Below are 13,271 nucleotides of genomic sequence, written 5' to 3'. Positions count from 1 at the left end.
GTATATTCGTGAGTAGGCGAACAAGAGGAGTGTCCTCCTCTTCTCTATTACCTACTTCACCACAGGATGCACAAGAGCATCCTCCCGGCGCGTGTTTTAACATCCACTTTAACATCCACCACACCCACTTATAATCAGCTGTTGTTTTCTCGAAGGAGAAAAGCATGCATACATTTAAAAGTGATACACTACTTATCCTTGTATCTATAAAATGTCTGCTACACCTAGTTACATTAGTTTTGATCAATTTACACATTTATTTTGGGATTCCACCCCTATAAATGTAATTTGCCTGATGAAGCAGGAGTGGAGAAGAGTTCTTTATAAAAGCGCATTTGTTTCTCCTTTCCCCTCTCCTTGCCGCCTCTTCTCGAGAGGACGGAGGAGAGGAGGAGAGGAGGCAGAAGGCGATCAAAACAATTGAGATTTTCCCATGTGTGTGGGTGTGAGGCTGGAATCTGATGACGTGCGTTTCCAATTTTGACCCGTGGGAGGCAACTATGTCTAAAAGTGTCTAGCGCTTGTGTGGCCTTGTCAGGTGGCTCCCTCTAATGGTTAGACATAATTATAACAATTCAGGACCCAGAAAAAAAAACAATTTTACATTCGATTTTCTTGTCCAAATTATCTTAAAATGTTAGGATTTTCTTTCAGGTTTGAGTTTCATGTGACTAAGTCCAGGTTCTCTGATGGTAACATCACAGGGAAGCTCAGGATAGCCTCACTGAACTGCAGTTGGAAGACTGGTTCTTTTGGCATGCCTATTTGTGTATTCATATTGGTATAATATTATTTGTCACCATCAACTGAACATAATCTAACTTGCTTGGGCTTGGCGACACAGGAGTCAGAACAGCGCTCAAGTTGGACCCCATTAAGGAGGCCTACTCTGTCTCTGAATTAGCCTACAGTACATGTAGGCATACCGGTCCGCTGACTTACTTTCATGCTAAAAACAGACAGGCCTAACTAGGACCCACAGACAGTGAAATTAGGTTCATCAGTAGGCTGGCTAGTCAGTTCTGTAATGTAGGTCAACTATCATCAAATTGAACTCAATGGGCAGATTGATTCTGTCTGCAAATGGCGATCTCTCCGTCTGGAAACGAAGATAAATCATTACGTTTTGGTCAGCAGTCTCTCCTCAACTTACATCTTGCTTTATTAAACCAATATGTCAAAACAATTCCATCCAACCTATCAGAAGGTATTGTGACTCAATTACAAAATTGCTTAAATCTATAGATCTTCTAAGATTTAGACTACAGGAGGGTGATGGGCTATATGAATTAGGAGCTATGATGTTATTTTGAATTGATTGTGCACCTTGTTATGTTATTATGCAACATGGACTCAGGGGTAGATGTAACATATTAAATGTACATAAAACACTCCAATTAGAATTATATTTTATGTTTAGTATTGTATGTCTTAATCGTGGATGTCCATCATCCATTTTGTATGATATGTTACAAATTACAATTTGTTGTGGCTCTCTAACTATACCAAACGTAACATATCATACTCATTTGAGTGTTTCGGATTTACGTTTACTATGTTACGTCTAGTCTATGAGACAAGGCTGTATTATGTGTAGGCCTACAGATGTGTTTTGGTTCATGATTTTTATAGTAGGTGGCAGAATTGTACTGAAATAACATACTGCATGCATGTAATCCAAAATTAGTATCTCTGTGTGAGATGGTAATCTGCATTTGTCAAACAGCACCCAGCTAATCTTTATTTGTGCCTTTGCTTCATATATGTAACAGTTCTGAAAATATATCGATTTTTTGTTATGAAATATATATATTTTGCCGTTGCATAGAATCCATATTTAGCATTCAGCACATGCACAGCTGTATCTAACAAACAATGCTACAGAGCTCGCTGGGGTCTATGATCAAAAAGACAAAAACTTGGACCCAATGGAGGAAAACTGTAAGGACCGACGCTGGAGTAGAGTAGCAGGTTTGGGGAGTCAACGTTTAACAAGGAACAGACATGGAACGAGATCGTGTCAGCACACGGGTAACACAACAACATACGACAATTCATCCTGAAGCGGGGAACAGAGCTGGGGAACAGACAGATATAGGGGAGGTAATGACACAGGTGATTGAGTCCAGGTGAGTCCAATAGTTGCTGATGCGCTTGACGGGGGAAGGCAGGTGTGCGTAATGATGGTGGCAGGAGTGTGTGATGCTGGGGAGCCTGGCGCCCGGGAGCAGGCGTGACAAAAACAACATAGATCACCGAGACAAAAGTAATAGGCTATACACTGAGTATACCAAACATTAGGAACACCTTCATGAATATTCCACAAGGATGCTGGATCATGTTGACTCCAATGCTTCCTACAGTTGGGTAAAGTTGGCTGGATGTCCTTTGAGTGGTGGACCATTCTTGATACACACAGGAAACTGTTGAGTGTCAAAAATCCAGCAGCGTTGCCATTCTTGACACAAACTGATGTGCCTGCCACCTACTACCATACCCAAGTGTCTTGCCCATTCACCCTCTGAATGGCACACATACACAATCCATGTCTCAATTGTCTCAAGGTTTAAAAATCCTTGCGTAACCGGTCTCCTCCCATTGATGTACACTGATTGAAGTAGATTTAACAAGTGCCATCAATAAGGGATAATAGCTTTCACATGGATTCACCAGGTCAGTCTATGTCATGGAAAGAGCAGATGTTCTTAATGTTTTGTATACTCAGTGTATTTCTTGCATCAAATATTTGACAACAAAAATGGCGCTATGACTTTTTGTTCGTATGCTTTCAAAAACACTTGCGTTGATTTATGGGCCGATTAATACATGAATACATGAATCTCGGAAAGAGTTAATACATGAATGAGTAACGTAGCATTTCATGAAGCTCACTGCATTTTTTTAACACATTGCAAAAGTGAACGTGGACCCGATCATAACGCTCTCTCTTTTCTGTTTCTTATCTCTAGAACTGACTATCTTCAGGCAGTGTTTTATGACATCTATGTCGATAGTAATTAGCTAAAGATCACAACGTAGCAATATATGTCCAAATTCATACTTTATTGTGTGTATTGACAAACCAAAGGGCTGAGAGAAATTGCTTCTCCGTCCAACATCTTTGGCATTCGTTCGATGACTTCTGGAAACATGCTTCACTTTGGCCACTAGATGTCTCTAGAGTGCTTTTATACTTATGGCAAAGTGACAAGGATTATATTATCTCTGTGGCTTATTCAGTTCAGCCTGTCCAATTATTTTTGTTATTCAGTCAGATTTTTACAATTGACTTGTCAACTTGTGTGCTTGTCCTGTCAATTTCAGATGACAGCCCTGTGTTTACGCCACAGGAGGCTGCTGAAGGAAGGGCGGCTTATAATGTTCAGAAAGGAACAAATGGAATGGCATTAAACACCTGGAAACCATGTTTGGTGTATTTGATACCATTCCACTAACACCGCTCCAGCCATTACCACGACCCTGTCCTCTCCAATTAAGGTGCTACCAACCTCCTGTGGTCTAGTCCCTCTGCACTATTTTTTGTTGCAGATGCACACCTGGGTAGTGTTCATTAGGGCACACTGTAGCAAAATGTTTTGCAACGGAAAACAATAATGAACATTCCATTTTGGACAAGTCCAAGTAGTACCTCCATGTTGCAGTCAGTTTTCTTCTGTTTGGTGGCTAATGAACACATCCCTGATACTGCTCACCTAGTGAATGCAGGCATTGTGCTCCCAGACACAAGAAGGTGCTTCACAAGCTTTGAAAAAGAGCTCTGTTGAAACGCTTCAGCTTTTCACTAGGAAAACAGCACAATTTAAAAATCAATATCTACTTACCTTCCAGACAACCAGCTCTCAAGTCTGTTTTAAAGAGCTTCATCTATATTATTTGATGATTTTATGGAAATAATGTACTGCTTGATGTTATCAAGTGATCGATACTGTAATTACCCAGTATAAAAACGGCATAAGAAATCACAGGAGGTTGGTTGCACCTTAATTGGGGAGGACGGGCTCGTGGTAATGGTTGGAGCGGAATCAGTAGAATGGTATCGAATACATCAATTACATGGTTTCTAGGTGTTTGATGCCATTCCATTTGCACCGTTCCCGGCCATTTATGATGAGCCATTCTCCCCTCAGCAGCCTCCTGTGTAAGAAATGCTGATTTAGCTGATGAATGGTTGCCATTTCTGGATGGCGGCAATGAGCTCAAGTGTGAGAATCCTTGCCACAACCAAACTGCATGATGATAACTTAGTTGGAGCTGAAAAATAAAATGGAAAATAATGGTTGTGTCTCAAATGGTGCCTTATTCCCTATAGTGCACAACTTTTCACTAGGCTCCATAGGGAATAGGGAGTCACTTGGGATGCAAAATATGCCTGTGTTAGTGTTGGGTCAGTGCAGAAAAGTTGTCCACCTGAACTGTGTTCTACAAACAGCCATTTTTGACCACCATTCTTTAAAAAAAATTGTATTTACAACTGAGTCCGTGTACGTAGACTGCAGTTATGTCACAACGGTTAGAAATCTAGTTGAAATTCAATGGCATCCCTCAATGCCCTGCAATACAGACAGCAAGAAACAGATAAGTGGACACAAACTGCACTGATACTGTCTACACACACACACACACACACACACACTATTTATACTAAGTGAATGGGTCATTTGGGACATGGCTTCCAGTAACCGATGAGACTGTGAACCTTTCAAAAGATGTTAGGTCTATTCAATAACAAATATGGAATGATTTGTCCCCTTACAATTTCTTGATGATGAGCCGGTTATTTGAATCAGCTGTGTAGTGCTCGGACAAAACCCAAAACGGACCCCAGGACCGAGTTTGGGGAAACCCTGCTCCAATGGTTGACATTCTGGGTATCCACCACATAAGCACCATTGAAATACAATTAACATTTATACAAAACAGGTGGTCAAAACGGTTTACGTTTATGAGTAGCTCGATCCATCTGAATAGGCTTAAAATGTTTAGAGAAGTGGGCATATGCATGCATACAGCTAAGATAAACCCTAATAACAGAGGAAAGCATAGATATGAACATGAAATAATGAATTCTTGACATTTTTATTAAAGGCTGGAGATGAGGCCATTGGTGGCTGCAGATCTCCCGCTTGGCCGGTCTGTGTGGGACAGAGTGGAAGGTTGTCACCCACCTCTGCTGTCCAATAAACCTGTCCTGTCACAAGTCCAATAATCTCTCCACCCCTCCCCCTTCTCCTTCTGTCACCTGGGTCTCTTGCCAGCAGTCTGTCTGCCAACACATGTCAATGCTGATGAGCGATATCCCATCGCTGTGAGGCAAGAGAGAGGGAGACCTTGTGGGATTTGGACTGGTGGCCTTGATGTTGCTGACTAGGCTGTGAGGGAAAGAGAAGGAGCGTGTGTTCGTGGACCCTGTCAGGGCCGTGACCAGGATCTGAGTTTTAGTGAGGTCCGGACGGACCTAAAATGATATTTGGAGAACAGCAAAACCAAGGTAAAATGACCCCAGTCATTATCACATCGGTAGCTATAGCTTCATTAACCTCAGTCTATCTACAAACACATTGGCTATTAGCTATATACAATTAGCCGCTACACATGAACTCACATTAATTTAGCCCTGGTATCAAAAACAATAACTTAATACGTACAGAGTGATCAGTGTAGGTGTGATAACATGCGTCTTGGTGAGAGGTGTAGGAGTCAGGCGCAGGAGAGCAGGGATGTCTGAGAAGCGTGTTTTAATAATATAGTCCACCAATACAATATTCTGGCAGATCGGTCAAGAAGTCAACCGACAGGTGTGACCAAGGCCGCTGTGGAACGGGAAGGGGTTGTAACTTCCCTCTGGGCAGGTGCCTAGGAGCCTTGCACTGAGCGCACACTGAGCAGGAGGACACATAAACCCTCACGTCCTTGGCTAAAGTGGGCCACCAGTACTTCCCACTAAGACATCGCACCGTCCTCCCAATCCCCGGGTGACCAGAGGAGGGGGATGTGTGAGCCCACCAAATTAACCTGTCTCTAACCTCCAGCGGAACATACACCCGTCCCGCTGGACACTGTGGAGGAGTGGGCTCAACACGCGATGCTCGCTCAATGTCTGCGTCCACCTCCCACCTTACAGGTGCCACTAGACAAGAAGCCGGGAGGATGGGCACAGGGTCATTGGCCCGCTCCTCTGTATCATATAGTCGGGACAGTGCGTCTGCCTTAGTGTTCTGGGAGCCTGGTCTATAGGAGATGGTAAACCTAAATCGGGTGAAAAACATGGCCCACCTTGCCTGACGAGGGTTCAGTCTCCTCGCTGCCCGAATGTACTCTAGATTACGGTGGTCAGTCCAGATGAGGAAAGGGTGCTGGGCCCCCTCAAGCCAATGTCTCCACACCTTCAGGGCTCTGACAACAGCTAGCAGCTCCCGATCCCCCACGTCATAGTTTCGCTCCGCAGGGCTGAGCTTCCGAGAAAAGAAAGCACAGGGGCGGAGCTTCGGTGGCGCACCCGAGCGCTGGGAGAGCACGGCTCCAACCCCAGCCTCGGATGCGTCCACCTCCACTATAAATGCCAAAGAGGGGTCCGGATGCGCTAGCACGGGAGCAGAGGTAAAAAGAGCCTTCAGGCGACCAAAAGCCCTGTCCGCCTCAGCCGACCACCCCAGACGCGTCGGCCCCCCCTTCAGCAGTGACGTAATGGGCGCTGCCACCTGCCCAAAACCCCGGATAAACCTCCGGTAGTAGTTGGCAAACCCTAAGAACCACTGCACCTCCTTTACCGTGGTTGGAGTCGGCCAATTACTCACGGCTGCAATGCGGTCATCCTCCATCACCAACCCCGATGTGGAAATGCGATATCCAAGGAAGGAGACGGCCTGTTGGAAGAACGAGCATTTCTCAGCCTTGACGTACAGGTCATGCTCCAACAGTCGCCCAAGTACCCTGCGCACCAGAGACACATGCGCGGCCCGTGTAGCGGAATAGACCAGAATATCATCGATGTAAACCACCACACCCTGACCGTGCAGATCCCTGAGAATCTCATCCACAAAAGATTGGAAGACTGCTGGAGCATTCTTCAACCCGTACGGCATGACGAGGTACTCATAATGGCCGGATGTGGTACTAAACGCCGTCTTCCACTCATCTCCCTTCCGGATACGCACCAAGTTATATGCACTCCTGAGATCCAGTTTTGTGAAAAACCGTGCTCCGTGAAATGACTCAATCGACGTGGCAATGAGAGGTAGCGGGTAACTATACCCCACCGTGATGGAATTTAGACCTCTATAGTCAATGCACGGACGCAGACCACCCTCCTTCTTCTTCACAAAAAAGAAACTCGAGGAGGCAGGTGAGATGGAGGGCTGAATGAACCCCTGCCCCAGAAATTCCGATATGTATGTCTCCATAGCCACCGTCTCCTCCTGTGACAGGGGATACACGTGACTCCTGAGAAGTGCAGCGCCTACCAGGAGATTTATCGCACAATCCCCTCGTCGATGAGGTGGTAATTGGGTCGCCTTCTTTTTACAGAAGGCGATAGCCAAATCGGCATATTCTGAGGGAATGTGCACGGTGGAGACTTGGTCTGGACTCTCCACCGTTGTAGCACCGATGGAAACTCCTACACACCTGCCTGAGCACTCCTCCGACCACCCCTGTAGAGCCCTCTGTTACCACGAAATCCTGGGGTTGTGACGGGCCAACCAGGGGATCCCCAACACCACCGGAAACGCAGGAGAATCAATGAGGAAGAGACTAATTCTCTCCTCATGACCCTCCTGCGTAACCATACCCAGTGGAGCCGTGGCCTCCCTGACTAGCCCTGACCCTAATGGTCGGCTATCTAAGGCGTGCACTGGGAAGGGTTTGTCCAGCTGAACAAGGGGAATCCCTAACCTGTTCGCTAAACCGCGGTCAATAAAATTCCCCGCCGCGCCTGAATCTACTAGCGCCTTATGCCGGGCGGAAAATTCAGGAAAAACAATCCATACATACATGTGACCAACAGGGGGCTCTGGGTGAGCCTGGTGCCGACTCACCTGAGGTGTCCGGGCAGTGCTCGGCCTGGCGTCTCGACTCCCGGGGGGACTCCCCCAGCACCGGTCAGCAGTGTGCCCTCTGCGACCACAGCTGGCACAGGAAAGGCCCCCTCCTCCGGTCGCCCTTGCTGAAGCACCTCCTAGCTCCATGGGTGTTGGAGTGGTGGAGCTGGGAGATGGAACTGACAGAGCCCGATCTGGACGTCCGCGGGTCGCCAGCAAGTTGTCCAACCGAATGGACATGTCGATCAATTGGTCCAAGGACAAGGTGGTGTCTCTACAGGCCAACTCCCTACGGACGTCCTCACGCAAACTACACCTATAGTGATCGATCAAGGCCCTGTTGTTCCATCCCGCGCCAGCGGCCAAGGTCCGGAACTCTAGAGCAAAGTCCTGAGCACTCCTCCTCTCCTGCCTCAGATGGAACAGCCGTTCACCCGCCGCTCGACCCTCAGGTGGGTGATCAAACACGGCCCGAAAGCGGCGGGTGAACTCTGGGTAGTGGTCCCTCGCCGAATCAGGATCGTTCCAAACCGCGTTGGCCCACTCCAGGGCTTTACCTGCGAGGCAGGAGACGAGGGCGTTCACGCTCTCACCCCCCGAAGGAGCCGGACGAACAGTCGCCAGGAATAGGTCCATCTGGAGTAAGAAGCCCTGGCACCCGGCCGCCGTCCCATCATACTCCCTCGGGAGGGCGAGTCGAATTCCACTGTGCTCAGGCAATGAAGGAGAGGGTAGTGGTGCTGGTTGGGGTGTAGCTGATAACGGTGTGGGAAGGCCACCCCTCTCCCATCTCTCCATCGTCGCCATCACCTGATCCATGGCGGTCCCCAGTCGGTGTAACACTGCCGTGTGGTGTTGAACTCGCTCCTCCACGGACCCTGGAAGTGCGTCCGCTCCTGCTGACTCCATAATTATATTGGTGCAGGATTCTGTGATAACATGCGTCTTGGTGAGAGGTGTAGGAGTCAGGCGCAGGAGAGCAGGGATGTCTGAGAAGCGTGTTTTAATAATATAGTCCACCAATACAAACGGCACAGAAAAAAATCCCAAAACTACGCTCTCGAATACTCGTGCAAACACACGGAGGAACAAACACAGTTCCGACACTTTACATACACGTGCGTAATAGCGAAAAAACAACAAACATCAAATACACTCGAGCGCAATACACACAAGTCTAATCCTGCACGAATTACGGCAGGTAACAGGTGCCCTATATACCAACAGAAATCAAAGCAATTGAAAACCAGGTGTGAAAAGGAACACAGACAAAACAACCAGAAAAAGAAAAAGGGATCGGTAGCGGCTAGTAGACCGGCGACGCCGAGCCCCGAGCGCCGCCCGAACAGGGAGAGGAATTACCTTCGGTAGAAGTCGTGACAGTAGGAAATAAACTATTTTATTAACAAAAAAGTAAACAATTGAGTTTGCTTTACAGATTTTTGTTGTGTGGCGTTATATAGCTAATTTCCTGCAATTCTACACATTTTTGCCATGTGGTGGGAGGAATGTTTACAGTTTACAAGCTAATGCCATGACTCATGTCATGTTCATATGATATCTGAGTGAGAGTGACTAACAAAATCAATGGGGGCCCCCTGGGCACGTGCCCTGTGTGCCCGGTTAGAATGATAGTATGATAGTATGATAGCTGGTTAGACTAACAATAAATTGAGACGCCATCTGAGTTCCAAAAACCTAATTCTATATTTTTAAAAATATACATAAAAAAATACTCTAAAATGTATTGTCCACCGGAGCTTTTGCCAGAGTGTTAATGTTGTGGAATGTCTAATGTTAATTTCTCTACCAACGCCGTTTTGGAGAATTTGACTACGTCCAACCCGGCCTCACACATACATTTACTTCGGAAAGTATTCAGACCCCTTGACTTTTTCCATATTTTGTTAATTTACAGCCTTTTCTAAAGCCTTTTTCATCCCATCTACACCAAGTCATAAGGTCGAAGGAATTGTCCGTAAAGCTCTGAGTCAGGATTGTGTCGAGGCACTGATCTCGGGAAGGGTACCAAAAAATGTATACAGTATTGAAGGCCCCCAAGAAAACAGTGGCCTCCATCATTGGAATGGAAGAATTTTGTAACCACCAAGACTCTTCCTAGAGCTGGCCGCCCAGCAAACTGAGCAATCGGGGTAGAAGGGCTTTGGTCAGGGAGGAAACCTGGCACCATCCCTACGGTGAAGCATGCTGGCGGCAGCATCATGCTGTGAGGATGTTGAGACACGGCGGTTGGAACCAAATATTGCACATTTGGACTCATTAGACCAAAGAACAGATTTCCACCAGTCTAATGTCCATTGCTCATGTTTCTTGGCCCAAGCTAGTCTCTTCTTATTATTGGTGTCCTTTAGTAGTGGTTTCTTTGCAGCAATTCAACCATGAAGGTCTGATTCACGCAGTCTCCTCTGAACAGTTGAGATGTGTCTGTTACTTGAACTCTGTGAAGCATTTATTTGGGCTGCAATTTGTGAGACTGGTAACTCTAATGAACGTATCCTCTGCAGCAGAGGTAACCTTGGGTCTTCCTCTCCTCTGGTGGTCCTCATGAGAGCCAGTTTCATCATAGCGCTTGATGGTTTTTGTGACTGCACCTGAAGAAACTTTCAATGTTCTTGAAATGTTCCCCGTTGACTGACCTTCATGTCTTAAAGTAATGATGCACTGTCGTTTCTTTTTTCTTATTTGAGCTGTTCTTGCCTGAATATGGACTTGGTCTTTTACCAAATAGGGCTATCTTCTGAATACCACCACTACCTTATCACAACAAAACTGATAGACATTCCACAAATGAACTTTTAACAAGGCACACCTGTTAATTTAAATGCATTCCAGGTGACTACCTCATGAAGCTGGTTGAGAGTGTGCAAAGCTGTCATCAATGTCAGGAATTGTGAAAAACTGAGTTTAAATGTACTTGGCTAAGGTGTATGTAAACTTCCGACTTCAACTGTGTGTGTGTTTGTCTATGTACAGTATATATATGTGTGTGTATATGTTCAGCTGTACAGTATATACACATGGCTGAATACTAGTATCTATCTATCCTATGAAGAAATTATGTTCATCTTCATAAATGTTATCAGGAGTCAAGAAAGATGAGAGAATATAACCTACATTCTGGAGATCTCCTTGGACATAGAAGGTCATTTTTTGTGCTAGGAGAAATGCTTCTCTTCATTAATATTCATTAGATGACTCATAATTACAAGATCAGAGACCTAACTGTCTACAGTCAGCAAACTCCTGCTCTGGCTGCTAAAGATGGACCCAATTAAGGCAAGATTATAGTGATTAAATGACCACAGGCATTTATCAAGCCATTCTGAAAAAAAAATGGAGAACGGAATAAAGTCTATTTGATTTGAAGAGAATATATTTGGAGCAGGTGCAGTTTGGGCTTTATCATCAATCATAGATTTGTCCTTAAATTCAATATAGCCTACAGTGTTAGGTTTTGAGAGAGTTTAGTGGTTTGGCCTCAGTCTATTTTCTCTATACACATTCCATCCACAAGGAGCATCAGCCTCCATGGCCAGATGCTTGGTGTACTGGAAAGCTTGATAATGGAGTGATTGCTCACGGGCAGGGCCGGACTGAACCTTCAGGCTGGGCCGGACTGAACCTTCAGGGCAGGGCCCTAAGCGAGATTTGGTTGTGTGTACATTTTGGGTCCCCTCTTGTCTTGAAGGTGGAGAAAAACATTTACCTCTTGAAGTTCAATTCTACACATTTTGCCATGGGGCTTAGAGAAAATGTTGACATTTTTTAACACATTTCATACAATTCTGCTCATTTTGCCATGGGTTGGATAAACATGTTTGCAGTTTTAAAGTACATTTCCTGCAATTCTATACATATTGCCTTGACTTAGCATGTTAATATGATATCTGAGGGAGAGTGACTAACAAAATTAAAAAAATGTCAGGGCCCTCTGAATGTCAGGGCCCTCTGAATGTCAGGGCCCATGGGCACATGCCCTGCATGCCCACGTCAGTTTTCGGCCATGACTTTCTACAAGTTTAGATAGCTGTCTAGACTAACTTGCAAAATATTTTGTTGGTCGGGGGCCCACTAGCGGCCGGGTGCCCTAAGTGACTGCTAATGTCGCTTATGCTTGGGGCTGGCCCTGCTCACAGGTGTGGATGATTTGATGGGTGATTGTGGATCTGAGAAGTTGCTGGAGAGTAGCCTCCATACCCGGCATACTTTTCCCAGTTTTGGTTTGAATCCCGTTCATTTGGCATGCCTTTTGTATATTATTATTTGCGTCACCAATCGGACCTGCTTGCGTGGGCCGAATACAGTGTCTCAGACTACATGTAGCTAGTCCTGGGCCCTGGTGAGTAAGCCAGCTGTATCCTTGCCCATATAAAATATAACACCCCAATCCCTTACCTAACTTCTCATGTTAAGTGCATCCACTCAGGGTTTGGCTTATCCGAGCTTCCAAAGATTGAGCAAGAGTAGGAGGTTAGATGGGGCTGCTAACCGGTTTCGTAACAGGACATAATTAGAGCTACCGAAATCAGTGGAGCGCATATTTTTCAATTTGTAATACAGACATTGATGTATTGTGATCATTAACTCTTCAAAACACACACACACACACTGCAGCATGCACTCACACTGACTAGCTAGCACAAAGCTTTCCAGAGCTCTAAATTATATTAGCCTTTTATATCCAACCTCTCCTCCACTCAACCTCATCCCACAAAACTCTCCAATTTACTGCCGAGATGAAGCACTGGAGATAAAACACACAGCAGGGCAAAGACTAATCACTGGCCGGGCCTCTCTTCACTAGTCACTCACATACAGATGAGAAAGGGAAGGGGGAAAAGGGGTCTATATTTCAAAAGGGATGAGATATGACTCAAGAGCCCGTACAACATTTACACAGTAGGAAGGAACGAAAGACAAATTGATAATGTTAGGCCTGAAAATTGACCATTTTAGGCCTGACTCCCAGTCCCAGCGTGCTCATTGGGAGACTGTTTGTTTTCCAGGGAGCAACTCTGTACTGGGTCTGTTAATATTTAAATGAACTGACACACAAGATCAGCTAATCAACTCCTCCATTCTCATGCCTTTATTGTTGGCAATTACAACTTCTAACAAATCTCTGACACCCAATTTTCACAGCATCACAAAATCAACCACTATGACCCACTGGTTTTCAGGTTCCTCATCATT

This window comes from Oncorhynchus kisutch, linkage group LG15, assembly GCF_002021735.2.
Source record: "Oncorhynchus kisutch isolate 150728-3 linkage group LG15, Okis_V2, whole genome shotgun sequence".
Taxonomy (NCBI): domain Eukaryota; kingdom Metazoa; phylum Chordata; class Actinopteri; order Salmoniformes; family Salmonidae; genus Oncorhynchus; species Oncorhynchus kisutch.
Note: the sequence above shows the minus strand (reverse complement) of the source record.